Below are 15841 nucleotides of genomic sequence, written 5' to 3' on the forward strand. Positions count from 1 at the left end.
GTGTCAACGGGTTGTTGTCCGTGTACACAGTGAACTTTGCGGAGGCCAGGTAATGCTTGAAGCGTTTCGTCACGGCCCACACCACCGCCAAAAATTCTAGATTGAAGGAGCTGTAATTCTCCGGGTTCCTCTCGGTGGGCCTCAGCTTCCGACTGGCGTATGCGATCATCCGTTCTCTGCCCTGTTGGTTTTGGGACAGTACGGCTCCCAGTCCCACATTACTGGCATCTGTGTGGAGAATGAAAGGCTGGCCGTAATCAGGGTAGGCCAGGATCTGATCCCCTGTGAGGGCCATCTTTAGCTGGCGGAAGGACTCCTCTTCCGGTCTATCCCACTTGAAGGGTGGCTTTTGACTTCGGGACTTAGACTGTCCGATCAGGAGGTCCTGCATAGGAGCTGCCATCTTAGTGAACCCGGGGATGAACCTTCGGTAGTAGCCTACCAACCCGAGAAACTGTCTCACCTCTTTGATGTTCGAGGGGCTTGGCCAGCTCTTGATTGCGGTGACCTTGTCAGGGTCGGGGGCCACTCCTTCCGCGCTTACCACGTGCCCTAGGTACTGGACCTTTGGTTTTAGCAGGTGACACTTCGATGGTTTTACCTTCAGGCCATAGCCTGCCAGGGCTTCGAACACCTCGGCCAGGTGCTTTAGATGGTCCTCGTAGGTCTTCGAAAAGACGATTACGTCGTCCAGGTAAAGGAGGACCGTCTCGAAGTTTCGGTGCCCTAGACAGCATTCCATCAGCCGCTGGAAGGTCCCTGGTGCATTGCAGAGCCCGAAAGGCATACAGTTGAATTCGCTCAGTCCCATCGGGGTGGTGAAGGCGGTCTTCTCCTTTTCAGCCTCTGCCACAGGAACCTGCCAGTACCCGCTAGTAAGGTCCAAAGTGGAAAAGAAGTTAGCAGATTTTAGTGCGGCTAAAGACTCTTCTATTCTAGGCAGCGGATATGCGTCTTTGTGGGTAATACGGTTGATTTGTCTATAGTCCACGCACATTCTCATGGTGCCGTCTTTCTTTTTCACCAGAACCAAGGGGGCTGCCCAGGGGCTACAGCTATCTCTAATGACCCCAGCTTCCTTCATTTCTCTTAGCATGCCCTTTGCGCTCTGATAATGTGCAGGCGGTACAGGTCGGTGTCTTTCTTTTATCGGTGGGTGGCTCCCTGTGGTGATGTGGTGTTCTATCCCTTTTACTCTGCCGAAGTCTAGCGGGTGCTTACTAAAGACTCTCTCGTACTCCTGTACCACCCGGTAGACTCCTTGTTTTTGGTGCAGGGGAGTGGAGTCAGCACCCACGTGGAGTTTCTGGCACCAGTCCTCCTTTTGTTTCTGGGAGCCATTACCCTCCGCCTGAGGAGATGGAGGCAAGGGTTCCACGGCCCTGATAGCTTGGTGTTCGACAACAAACAGTTTGGCGAGTGTAGCGTACCTGGGTAAGTGTACTTCCCTCTCCCCAATGTTGAGGATGCGGACGGGCACCCTCCCATGACGGACATCAACCACCCCCCGGGCTGTCAAAATGGTGGGCCTGCTGTCTGAGTACACGGGTTCTACCATGGCTTGGTAGTCTCTACCTCTCAACCCGATTGCAGTCCGACACCAGATCATCATTTCACTTTTGGGAGGCATGGAAATGGGGAATGGATCACTGAGTCTTACGCTACCGATCTCACCACCAGACAGTTCTACCTGCTGCCGTCTCATCAGGGCTTTTATCTCCTTGTTGAGGACTCTCTGTTGGCTGGAACTAGCATTCACCGCCACCTGTTGTAGAATTACAATTACCTCTGAAAGACAATTTTCAATTATGTTAGTACCCACAGTTATTTTAGGGTGACTTTCATGACGGTCAATGTCCACAATAATCACTCCCTGTACCGGCAGTTCAACTTTACCAATTTTAATGGTCATCTCCTTGAACCCCATCTGTGGCACGGGTAAGCCATTACTGGCGATGATGCTCAAGTTACTGTCTGGATACTGTGTGATATCAGCATCAGTCCAATACTGCTTAAAAAGTACATAAGGGATTGTGGTTACTTGCGACCCAGTATCCAGCAAGGCGCTCATGGGGATACCGTCCAGCACCACGGGTAAAACCGGGCGCCCCCCAACGTACTTATCACGCCAATTATAAGGGCCTGATGATCTTATGCCTGGGGGTCGGCCCTCTGCCCCAGGTTGGACCCGTTTAAATTACAGTACCTGGAAAGGTGTCCGGGCTGGTTGCATCGACAGCAAATGGGCTGTCCATCCTCTGCGTAGCGGTCTGTGGGCCTCCCTCGGAATGACGGGATCCTCCTCTGTCGACGCCACGGGACATCCTCCGGACTTGAAGCCAGCTCGATGGGTCTTGACGGGTCCACTTGCAACGCCTGGACGGTCCTGGTCAACGCCGCGACGCTCCTGGTCAGCTCCTGGACTTGGTGGTGCAGGCCTTTCGACAGGGCTTGGTTCAGGGCCTGTGCATCAGCCTCCACGGAGTCCATAGAGGAGGGCGCCGCCTCCTGGTGGTAGGTGATAGCAGGGCGCCGGGGGTTTATAGCGCCACTGGTTGCAGATTCACGGAGCACCCTTATGGCCCTGTCCTTAAATTGGGCAAAGGTCAGGTCGGGGTTCTGAAAGAACATGAGGCGCAGTTGGGCCCTGTGGGCGCTAGACAGCAGACCCTTTATGAATTGTTCTGTTAGCAGCTTATCGGTTTCCTGCACACTGCCAGGGTCAGTTTGTTGAATAGCCCTCAAGGCTTCCTGCAGATTTAGGGCATAATCTCTGATGCTGTCCTGTGCCCGCTGCTTACATCCATAGAACCTCATTTTAATCTCAGCAGAGGTACGTGTGTCAAAGGTACCCCGCAGCCGGGCCAGAATACCCTTCACAGTCCTTTTCTCCTCAGTGGGCCATGATTATACCTCCCTTTGGGCTGCGCCAGTTAACTGCCCTGTCAATATGCTGACCTTCTGCTCCTCTGTCAGGGGGTAAACCTGGAACAAACTGTACAGCCTTTCTTTAAAGTCAGTTAGGGCATGGGGCTCCCCTGAGTACTTGGGCAGCCAGGCCGCTCCAGGGATGTAGGGCAGGGAAAAGGGCATCACCGCTGCTGCAGCTGCGTTGGTGGTAGTGGGCGCCTCTGTGTCCGACATCTTCCTCCCCCCTAGTTAAGCGTGGCCTACCTTCCGACGATCCTCTTCTGTAGGCCGTGGCTCCGCTGCTGCTGCTATGGACGAGGACCTGGCGTCGCGTCCTGATGACGTCAGCGTCGCTCTCTCTCCCTTCCAGGACCTTGCGCAGCGTCAGTGCGTGGGGCGGAGCTTCGGATCTCGCGCGGTTTTGACGTCCACGCCCCTCTTCTTCCCGCGCGGCATCCTGAAGATGGCGTCCGATGGCGGGAAGCAGCCGTGGATGGCGGGAAGACGGCAGAAGACGGCGTGAAACGGTCCAAGATGGCGTCCGATGGCGGGAATCGGCTCCGGGTGGCGGGAAACGACTCCGGACGGCGGGAAACTTCGCCACAGGTGAGTTACAAAAGTCTTTTTCAGGCATGCAGTACCCGGTGGTTGCAGGCACGAAATCCTGCCGACTACGCCAAAGCTGACTCGCCCCCTGGGCTGTGGGGCACTCGGATCCGGGCAATAGGGGGAACGATGGGAGTAGTAGTGGCAACCCGGTTCCGTGGCTCAGGGTGGTCAGGCCAGTGGTAGTCCGTTATGTGTTATTAATTATGTCCGACTACGCCACCCGTGGATTGCGGTTATTAGGAACCGCCGCTGCATGCAGACCGCTGGGGCTGATGAGGTGTGCAGCTAGGGTAGTGTGACTCCCCACGGGAAGAGTGCGGCCCCAGGGCAGTATAGTGGATGGTGGGAGTGATGGTAGTGAGGGTCCCAGTGCTGATAGTGCTGGAGGAACAAGGAGCACACAGACAACAGGTTGCAGTCCAGGGTCTTTACTAAACAGGTAAACTGACCCACAAACAGTCCCAGCTAGGAGGGGACCTGGATGTCTGAGAGCAACGGGGAAATTGGCCCTGGTCAGGGTGAGGGTGTAGGCCTACCGTGCTTTCTGCGCTCCTTCTGGCTATCTCCTCCTGATAGGGTAACAGCCCACGTTTCCGAGCTTTCCGTGTATTCTCGCCTGTATGACCTGCGACGTGGGTTCCTTTTTGCTCCCAGCCTTGTACGGCTTTACTGGTCCCTTCGGTTGTGGCAGGGCCTCCAGGCTTCTTAGGCCAAGGAATGTACAGTCCCTTGCGGACTGGTTCTCTGCTGGGGGATGTGGAATCCTTCCAGCCTCAGACACCAAAGTCTGGTAAAATTAAGTCTTTTCTCTGCCAAGACAGGCTCTCTTCGCCTCTTGTCTCTGGCTTGTGGCTCTCCTACTGCCACACTTCCTCTTAGGTGCAACACAACTTTCTGTCCCTGCTCCACTCTGGCACACGTCTCAGTGCTGAGACAGGCAATCCAGTTCTCCCTAACCCTGCCGTCAGTACCAGCTTTTATAGGGGCAGCCAGCTCCCCCTACTGGCCTGAGACAGGAGGCATTGCATGCTAATGTTCCCCTGACTAGAGAACCTCCCCCTTGCTCTCAGACACAGCTTTAATACATTTTGTGGCATCCAGGCCAGGGTGACACACATCTATTCCACAGTGCCTTACTTGATTGATATCTTCCATGGTCTCGTTGACCGATTCATATTTTTTAATCGTGATCTTTACTCACAAATTCATGAAAGCAGGCAGGGTTGCTTGCATCCCTTCACAATTTGTTGCTGTCACGTCCCAAAAAAACTTTTTGGGGTTGGTTACAATCTATTTTTAATGTACAATATTACCTCTCTTATCTGAGATTCATGTACGGGTGACTTAAAGCAGTTGGGATAGCATCTTACAGGCATCTAGTCAGGGTTATTGTGTTATATTCCGTGCTGAAAAAAAAATCTATTCCCTATTGATAACACCGTTAGCTGCTTTTAAAATAGGGACAGATGCTAGATGGTATTGACGCGCCCTCAGGGCCGTGGGGTACTCGGCAGTCGGGCCTCTGGTTGCCGGGGGTTATCACGGTGGCTGGCCCAGTCCATGGCCCAGGGCGGTCAGTGCAGGGAGGGAATGATGGCACGAATGAAATAACTGGACAGAGGCGGTGCGGTGCCGTCATCCGTGTCTTTACTCACAGTTCTTTAGTTCCACAGGGTGCACTGTCAGCTTACAGCCTCCCACGTCGCGCTGCGTTCACCAGGCAGGGGTTCAGCTCTTCCTCAGGGGATTTAGGAATGCCTGACAGAACCCCACTTTCTCGTGTTCCTCTCTAGACCGACTTCACACTGGGTCTTTCTCCCTCCTGCCCTGCGCTGCTGTGGCACCCCAGGGGTCTGGTTTCCACAGTAACAGCCATGTTATGTCTGAGAGCAGGTGGGAGGTCTCTTGGTCAGGGATCCTATGCATGCCACACCTCCTGCCCAGTCCTGGGAGGGGAAGAACTTCCCCTATATAAACCTAGGGCTGAGGCAGGGTTAGTGAGTAGAGAAGAAGCAGAGAAAAGAAGCAAATATAGGAAGAAACAACAGGAGCTCTGTGGGAGCAGTGTTACAAGGAGTCAGGGGCTGGCAGCTGCAGAGCTCGCCCTGACTGAGAAGTTATCACCGGACCCGGAGTCCGAGGCTGTGGGGACTAACTCCTATCCAGCAGCAGAAACCGACCGGCAGGGGATTGCAGGTCCTCTGGCCCAGAAACCCGAAGGCACGGTCACACGCGTGGGACCAGCACCGCCGTCGTGGAGCGGAAGCTACTAGAAGGCCCCGAGTCACCGGCCATACGGGTGAGCACCACACGGTACACTCAGGGACGTGGGCTACTTATACCCGCCTCTAGCAAGGTAGCCAGAAGAGTATCGTTAGTTTGGGAGGCCTACAACTCCGCCTGGCCAGGGGAGATCCCATCTGCTCAAGGACTGACCAGGCCCCAATCGCTAGCCAGTACTCTGGGAGGGTCTATCTTTGTCACCAGTAAAGACCCTGAACTACACAGTACCGTCTCCGAGTGGTTCCTGCTACCCCCATCATCCACGTCGGCTGCCCTGAGGCCATACCCCTCCCGTTGGGGGTTATACTATCACGCTGCACAATCCTACCACCGGCCTCAGCGGTCTGCCCTGCAGCAGCAGCTCCCTGGCTGCACTCAACGGGTGGCGTAGTCGTCCAACATCTACCGCTAAAACAGCGCCACTTAGTCTGACTCCCTGGGCACGGACCGGATCACCGCCACGAGACTACAACCCTCAACAGATGCGGCTCCGGGTAAGCTCCCGCGTGCGCAACGCAGCGCGACACAGGCCCAGGGGCGCGTCAACTTTTGGCGTAGTCGGCAGGATCTCGTGCCCGCAACCACCGGGTACTGCGTGCCTGAAAAAGACTGTTCAAACTTACCCGTGGTGAAGATTCCCGCCATCCGGCGCCATCTTCCGCTTTCTTCCCGCCATCGGTGGAGTTTTCCCGCCATCCGGCGCCATCTTCGGCCTTCTTCCCGCCATCCGTGGAGTTTTCCCGCCATTGGACGCCATCTTGACGACGCCGCGCGGGAAGAAGAGGGGCGTGGACTCCGAAAACGCGCGAGAACTGAAGCCCCGCCTCACGTCCGGACGTTGCGTAAGGTCCTGGAAGGAGCCCAGCAGACGCCGACGTCACAGGAGCGCGACGGAAGGTCCTCAACCCTGACGATCCACTGCGGAGCCGCGGCCTACGGAAGAGGATCATCGCAAGGTAGGCCACGGTCCACTAGGGGGGAGAAGGATGTCGGATACGGAGGAGAGCTTCACCGCTCCAACCCCCGCCAGCGCCACCGCTGTTGCGGTCATGCCTTTCACCATGCCCTATATCCCGGGGGCAGCCTGGCTACCCCAGTACTCAGGGGAGTCACATACCCTGCAGGACTTTAGAGAAAAACTGGATAGCCTCTTCCAGGTGTACCCCCTCACAGAAGAGCAAAAAGTAAGCATCCTGGTGGCCCAATTAACCGGGGCAGCCCAAAGGGAGGTAAAGTCCTGGCCACCTGGGGGGAGGACTGTCGCAGGGATACTAACCCGGCTGAGGGACACCTTTGATACCTGCACCTCAGCCGAGATCAAGCTTAGATTCTACGGGTGCAAACAGCGGGCACATGAGAGTATAAGGGACTATGCCCTGAACCTACAAGAGGCCCTGAGAGCCATTAAGCAGACCGACCCTGACGGCGTGGGAGACGAGGACAGGCTGTTAACTGAACAATTTATAGAGGGTTTATATTGCAATGCCCACCGAACCCAGTTGCGGGCAATGGCCTTACAGGACCCTCATCTGGGATTTGCACAGTTCAAGGACAGAGCCATCCGGGTGCTCCGAGAACCGGCACCAGGTGGCGTTGTGACCCACAGACGCCCCACTACCACCTACCACCAGGAGGCGGCGCCCTTGTCGGCAGGGCCTGTGGGAGCTGATGCGCAGGCTTTGAACAATGACTCGGCTCCAGACCTGCACCATCAGGTCCAAGAGCTAGCTAAAAGCGTTGCTGCGCTAACCCGAACTGTGCAGTCTTTACAGGTTTCCACTCCAGGGAAGATCCAGCTGGCATCCGGACCGGAGGACATCCCGTGGCGTCGACCAAGGAGGACCCCACCGGCCAGAGGAAGACCCAGCGACCGATACAACGAGGACGGACGACCCATCTGCCGCCGCTGTAATCAACCCGGACATATGGCAAGGTACTGTCCTTTAAACTGGCACAACCTAGGGTAGAGGGCCAACCCCTAGGAAAAAGATCATCAGGCCCATCGAACTGGCGAGACAAATATGTGGGAGGACGTCCAGTCTTGCCTGTGGTACTGGATGGCATTCCTATGAGTGCCCTACTGGACACCGGGTCACAGGTCACCACCATCCCGTACGTGCTCTTCAAGCAGTACTGGAATGACTCGGATATTACCCGCTACCCTGACGACGACTTGAGTATCATCGCCAGCAATGGTCAGCCCGTGCCACAGATAGGATTTAAAGAGGTGACCATTAAAATTGGTAGAGTTGAACTGGCAGCACAGGGACTGATCATTGTAGACATTGACAAACACGAGAGTCACCCAAAGATAACTCTAGGAACTAATGTAATTGAAAATTGTCTTGCAGAGGTGATTTTCCTTTTACAGCAGGTTGCCAAGAACGCCAGCTCCGGCGAGCAGCGAGTGCTCCAAAAAGAGATCCGGGCACTGATGCGACGGCAACAGGTGGAACTCTCCGGCGGTGAGATTGGTAGCATGAGAATGTGTGACCCTTTCCCTATTGCCATGCCCCCAAAAAGTGAAATGATGATTTGGTGCCGGGCAGCTATTGGTCTGAGAGGTAGAGATTACCAGGCAATGGTAGAACCAGTTTACTCAGACAGTAGGCCCACCATCTTGACAGCACGGGGGGTGGTTAATGTACGCCATGGGAGGGTGCCCGTTCGCATAATCAATATCGGGAAGAGGGAAGTGTACCTGCCCCGGTATGCCACGCTAGCCAAATTATATACCATTAACCAAAATGCTATACAATCTGTGGAACCCTTGCCTCCATCTCACCCGGAGGAAGGTAACGGCTCTAAGAAAACAATGGAGGACTGGTGTCAGCAACTACATTTGGGTACTGACTCCACTCCCTCCCATCAGAAACAGGGAGTCTATCGGGTGGTTCAAGAGTACGAGAGAGTGTTTAGTAAACACCCGTTAGACTTCGGGCGAGTCAAGGGGGTAGAACACCACATCCCCACGGGAGACCATCCTCCCATAAAAGAGAGGTATCGACCCGTACCCCCTGCACACTACCAACACGCCAAGGGGATGCTTAGAGACATGAAGGAGGCTGGAGTGATCAGGGATAGCTGTAGCCCCTGGGCAGCTCCACTAGTCTTAGTCAAAAAGAAAGACAACACCATGAGGATGTGTGTAGATTACCGGAAAATCAACCGTATCACACACAAGGATGCGTACCCCTTACCAAGGATAGAGGAGTCTTTGGCTGCTTTAAGATCTGCTAACTTCTTCTCTACCTTGGATCTCACTAGTGGGTACTGGCAGGTTCCTGTAGCAGAGGCGGACCGGGAGAAGACCGCATTCACCACCCCGATGGGACTTAGCGAGTTTACCTGCATGCCGTTCGGACTCTGCAACGCACCAGGAACCTTCCAACGATTAATGGAGTGCTGTCTGGGCCATAGAAACTTCGAGACGGTCCTGTTGTACCTGGACGATGTCATCGTATATTCTAAGACTTATGAGGACCACCTGAAACACCTGGCGGAAGTGTTCGAAGCTCTGGCAAGCTACGGCCTAAAGGTGAAACCCTCCAAGTGTCACCTCCTGAAACCAAAGGTGCAGTACCTGGGACACGTGGTGAGCGCTGATGGAGTGGCTCCCGACCCTGATAAGATCACCGCAATTAAGGAATGGCCAAGTCCCTCCAGTGTAAAGGAAGTGCGGCAGTTCCTCGGGTTGGTAGGCTACTACCGCAGGTTCATCCCCGGTTTCACCAAAAAGGCAGCTCCTTTGCAGGACCTCCTGATAGGCCAGTCCCAGAAGGCCAAGAACCAGAAGCCGCCCTTCAGATGGGAGAAGTTGGAAGAGGAGTCCTTCCGCCAGCTGAAGATGGCCCTCACGGGGGATGAAATCCTGGCGTACCCGGATTACAGCCAGCCCTTTATCCTCTACACCGACGCAAGTAACATCGGGCTAGGAGCCGTGCTGTCCCAGATCCAGCAGGGGAAAGAACGAGTAATCGCTTACGCCAGCCGAAAACTGCGACCCACCGAGAGAAACCCTGAGAATTACAGCTCATTTAAGCTAGAGTTCCTGGCAGTGGTGTGGGCAGTCACCGAACGCTTTAAGCACTACCTCGCTTCTTCCCGGTTCGTCGTGTACACGGATAACAACCCGTTGACACACCTGGACACGGCAAGACTCGGTGCCCTAGAGCAGAGATGGATGGCCCGCCTGTCCAACTACGAGTTCACCATCAAATACCGGGCAGGACGCTCCAATACCAACGCGGACGCCCTGTCCAGGATGCCAAACCTACCGGACGTAGGAGAAGATCCAGAGGGACTGGAAGAAGTCGAACTCCCCGCGTTCCACCGGCATGGGACTATCCAGTATTCCCACCGGGTAAGGAGTAAGCAAGCCGCTACGTTTAACCCCTTGCCTCACTACAACTGGGAGGAAACGCAAGACAGTGACCCTGCCGTCCGACTGGTGAAGGAGATGCTGACTCGGCCAGAGGCTCGCCTTGACCCAGACGCTCCGGAGGAAGCCAAGCAACTGTGGGCTGAGAAGAGTCGACTGTTCCTTTACAAGGGGAAGTTGTGCCGCAGAATGGTTAACTCCCGGACGCATGAACTAATCTGGCAAGTAGTGGTGCCACGAAGAGACGCAGCCATGGTGATGGAGGCATACCACGACGGGGCTGGACACTTCGGATGGAAGAAGCTGGAGTTCCTGCTGCGCGAGCGGTTCCACTGGGTAGGCATGAGGGGAACCATCGAGAGGTGGTGCAGAGACTGTGGCCCGTGCAACCTAAGAAGGAAGGACCGTGCCAGCCAGAAGACTCCCCTGCAGTCCATCGTCACCCGGCAGCCGTTGGAACTGGTAGCCTTGGATCATGTAAAACTGACCCCAAGCAGAAGTGGCTACGTCTACGCACTAACCATCGTGGATCACTACTCCCGGTTCTTGGTTGTCGTCCCCGTCAAGGACTTAACAGCTCGAACAGCAGCTAGAGCCTTCCAGCAGCATTTCTGCCGTCCACACGGGTACCCGGACCAAGTGTTGACAGACCAGGGACCTGCCTTTGAAGCGGAGGTCTTCCAAGAATTCTGCACTCTGTATGGCTGCCGGAAGATAAGGACGACACCCTATCATCCGCAAACTAATGGACTTTGTGAGAAAATGAACCAGGTGGTAATGGATCTTCTGAAAACGTTGCCCCTGGAAGAACGCAGTCTGTGGCCTGAGAAGCTGCCCGATCTGGTGGACCTATACAACCACATCCCGGTAGGTTCCACCAACTGTACCCCGGCTTACCTAATGAGGGCAAGGCCTGGTAAGCTACCTGTTGATCTGGAGATGGGAGTCCTGACACCCGAGGACACTTCACCGGAAGCAGACTGGGACACAGAGAGGCAGCAGCAGTACCGGAGAGTACAGGAGAGCGTGGAGCGAAGTCTCTGTCAGGCTAGGGAAAGACAAGAGAAAACTTACAACCAGTATGCTCCCGCTGTTCCCCTGGTACCCGGAGAGCAGGTCTTGAAGAGAAAAAGACGGCTCCACAAGTTGGACGACCAGTGGGAGAAGGACCCGTACACCGTACTGCCCTCAAGCCACGACAACCCGAAGGTCTGTACCATCAGTAAAGACGGAGGGGAGACCACAGCCATTGTATCCCGGGATCACCTGAAGAAGTGTCCTGAACAGCTATGGAACCCTGAAGAGGAACAAGAAGACCATCAACCCGTAGAGGAAAGGGAAGATATGGTTAGTACTGTGCTTGGAGACTTCCCTCGGTCTTGGACTCAAGTCAATGGTGCAGTTGTGGTACCCGTACTCACCTTCCTCCAACCAGCATCCCAAGCACCTACGGAGCAACAGGTAGAGCTGGAAGAACAGCCGGTCCAGGAGGCAGAAGACCCCACACCAGCAGACCAGGAGGATCAACCCTCTGCGTGCAGTGAGCCTGCCATATCCCTAGTGAGCCAAAGGGCTCGTAGACCGCTGCCTAGTTTACCCTTAACAGCTCCTACACCCTGTAGTTCAGGGCCAGACAGTCAGCTCCGTAGGTCCACTAGGGCCACTAGAGGCCAGTTACCCGCACGTTGGAGGATTTGAAGTGTATAAATTGTCTTATTTGTGGTTACCTGTTTTTCTTGTTGCTTGTGTATAATTATGTGTTTCTAGTTGTTTATAGGAGTCTTTGGTGGATTTACTGGGAATCCTGTGTACATAGTTGGAGCGTAACCTAGGACGGACTAAAGACTGTTAAGGACTCAGGGCAGGACAGACCCCTACCTGGTTACGTCTCCTTGTTTTGGTGAAATGGACACCTTGCTTTCTTCAAAGACTGCACCCGGTTACGGACATGCCGTGACCACCTTTATGTGTTTCTTTATTGTATTGTTATTGTTATATCTTGTTATGTTTTTTCTAAAATATGTTTAGTCCCGGAGTACTAAATTTCACTAGGGGGGAATGTGGCACCCCAGGGGTCTGGTTTCCACAGTAACAGCCATGTTATGTCTGAGAGCAGGTGGGAGGTCTCTTGGTCAGGGATCCTATACATGCCACACCTCCTGCCCAGTCCTGGGAGGGGAAGAACTTCCCCTATATAAACCTAGGGCTGAGGCAGGGTTAGTGAGTAGAGAAGAAGCAGAGAAAAGAAGCAAATATAGGAAGAAACAACAGGAGCTCTGTGGGAGCAGTGTTACAAGGAGTCAGGGGCTGGCAGCTGCAGAGCTCGCCCTGACTGAGAAGTTATCACCGGACCCGGAGTCCGAGGCTGTGGGGACTAACTCCTATCCAGCAGCAGAAACCGACCGGCAGGGGATTGCAGGTCCTCTGGCCCAGAAACCCGAAGGCACGGTCACACGCGTGGGACCAGCACCGCCGTCGTGGAGCGGAAGCTACTAGAAGGCCCCGAGTCACCGGCCATACGGGTGAGCACCACACGGTACACTCAGGGACGTGGGCTACTTATACCCGCCTCTAGCAAGGTAGCCAGAAGAGTATCGTTAGTTTGGGAGGCCTACAACTCCGCCTGGCCAGGGGAGATCCCATCTGCTCAAGGACTGACCAGGCCCCAATCGCTAGCCAGTACTCCGGGAGGATCTATCTTTGTCACCAGTAAAGACCCTGAACTACACAGTACCGTCTCCGAGTGGTTCCTGCTACCCCCATCATCCACGTCGGCTGCCCTGAGGCCATACCCCTCCCGTTGGGGGTTATACTATCACGCTGCACAATCCTACCACCGGCCTCAGCGGTCTGCCCTGCAGCAGCAGCTCCCTGGCTGCACTCAACGGGTGGCGTAGTCGTCCAACATCTACCGCTAAAACAGCGCCACTTAGTCTGACTCCCTGGGCACGGACCGGATCACCGCCACGAGACTACAACCCTCAACAGATCCGGCTCCGGGTAAGCTCCCGCGTGCGCAACGCAGCGCGACACAGGCCCAGGGGCGCGTCACTGCCCACTCTCAATCCCGCTCGGGTGCTCTGAAGTCCTTCCTGTATGTCGGATCCCGGACCTGCTTGACCCTCCTGGGGATTAGAATGTGGCTTACGATCCCCCTATCTTCTGACAGGCGCGGGGTGTACGGGTGCCGTCCTGCACTCGCCGTACCCCGTAGGATCTCTTCTTAGAACGGAGCCTACTCCCTGCTCCCCTCCTGGGCCTCTGACACTGGGCCCTACTTGTGGAGCAGAGCTCCTACTGAGACTCTGCTCCTGGACTGTTCTTCTGAACTGTCCTGAGCTGTTCTTCTGAACTGCTCTCCTCTGACTGATCAACACTTAACTGCCACCCCAAGATGGCTTCCCTATTTTATACTCCTACCAAAGTGCTCCCTCTAACTACTTCCTCCACCCACACCCACTACTGGTTCCCCCTACCTTTGGGTCCCCCCCCCCACTCCAGCCAGGGTCAGGGCTCAGCAGCTGCGCTCTGCATGTCGCCCCTCCAACCGGCCTGGAGCAGTGTAGCATTGGATGCAGGTGTTTGGGGTTCTGGGTTGCACTTCCCCCTTACCTGAGAGAAGAGAGACACCACACCTCTGGGTGAGGTACAGTACCTCTGTGGCGACTGAACCCTCAGGGGCACCACAGTATAATCAGCTGGAAATAAGTGTTCATTCTGGATGTGTATGATCATGTCTCACACACCACATGGCCAGATAAGGCAGTAAAATGTTAAAATTACATTTACTGGTGAATGTATTTTTCCTCGTTGAAAGAAGTGCAAAAGTGCACAAATGCATCAAAGACACTACGTGTGAACATAGCCCAAGGTGTGGAGGAGCATTTTTGTTTTTGGTTATTTATTTTGCCTTATATACAAATTACCCTGGAAAGAATGTTTCTTAACATTTTTTTCCAGGAAAATTTATTTTTGCTTTGTTTTTGTATGTTTTATTGTCAGTCCGTAAAAGTGACTTAATACTCTGACAGCAGTGACCTGGGAGTCAGAGATGCTTCCAAAGGTCTTTCCCATGCTGTTCCCATGTTATCTGAGCACCGTTTATATCGATTTGACCAATTTTAAGTCCCCCTCCAGACCTCCGGGGGGCCGCTGGAAAAATGCTTGAGTTTACCATTGACTTACATTGGGCTCGTTACTCGGGTCGAGCACTCAAGCATTCCAATATGCTTGACCCGAGCAACAAGTACCCAAGCATTTTAGTTCTCGCTCATCACTAGTAGTCACTATAACTAATTTTCTCCATTACGCTGCGACTGAATCAGTCTGTCAGATCAGTTCCTTACTTTCTTTTTATCAAGAATGCCCACCACAAAGGCTTTAGGGAGATTCTGAACCACGCATCCCATGACTTTTCTCTGCTGCTGCATGGACACCGCTTTGTCATAATAGGCACTGGTCTCACACCATGGAAAGGCAATGAAGGCATGATTCAGCCTTTCCATGGGTCTGACAGTGGCAGTGGAAGACAGCACATTAGGCAGGATAACCATGTATTAGAAATGAATTGTTGTATTTATAGATTTATTGTTGGAGGCAGAGGTTCACTTTAATAAACATTAACATTGTTGATGTTTATGTGTGTCACCCATTAGCCATAGCACAGAGGCGTAGCTAGGGTTTTTCTTCAGGGGGAGCGAAACTTCTGATTGGGCCCCTAACCAGGTAACCCTGATTACAGCTATGGTGGCGCACCCAGATAGTGGATGTAGGAGAACCTCAGCAGATGACCGCGCTGTTATTAAAAATAATCTCTATACAAAGATCAGCACTGATACTACCGCCATATGGTGACCATATATTGATAGATACCAGTCCTGCAGAACATATAAGAGATCACAGTACAGTTATATATAGTAACTTACAGCTGACGTTCTTTCTGATTAAATTGTTCACTTTTCCAGTCTTTTTCATCTGGCCCAGACTGACACGACGACTTCTCCATCCAGGACTCAGAGTCTCAGGTCTGCAGAGATCCCCATCTGTTCCCAACCTGCACAAACGCCTCATCCTGCTGATACCCCAATACTGAGACTCTGTTGCTGTATGTGTCCCTATTACTGCCCCTGCTGTGTGGTACGGTGTGCTCTCTAAATGGTAAAACAAATCTCTAGAACATAGTAATGCCGCATGTAAGTGCCCTAGAAAACAGTGCCCACATTTTGCCCCCTAGAAAGTAATAATGCCCTCTGTGTGCCCCTTTGACAGTCATAATAACCTAAGTTCCCCTATAACAATAAGTGCCCACTTAACATTTAATAATGTCCCGAGTCTCCCCCCATGTACAGCTCCTCCCCTCTACACAGTATGATGCTCTCCTATACATAGTATAATGCCCCCTCACTGTATAGTACCCCCCACACAGTATACTGACCCCTTAGTAGCCTCCAAACTGATGGCTCTCACACTGTATGATGGTCCCCACACTATACAAAGACCTCACATTATTTCCCACACTGTATGATGGCCCCACACTGTGCGAAGACCCCACATTATCTCTCTCACTCTATGATGGCTTCCACACTATACAAAGACCCCACATTATCTCTCACACTGTATTATGGCCCCCACACTGTGCAAAGATCCCACATTATGCTG

The sequence above is a fragment of the Phyllobates terribilis genome, unplaced genomic scaffold (assembly GCF_046119375.1).
Source record: "Phyllobates terribilis strain yellow unplaced genomic scaffold, ASM4611937v1 Scaffold_3__8_contigs__length_932513732, whole genome shotgun sequence".
NCBI lineage: Eukaryota > Metazoa > Chordata > Amphibia > Anura > Dendrobatidae > Phyllobates > Phyllobates terribilis.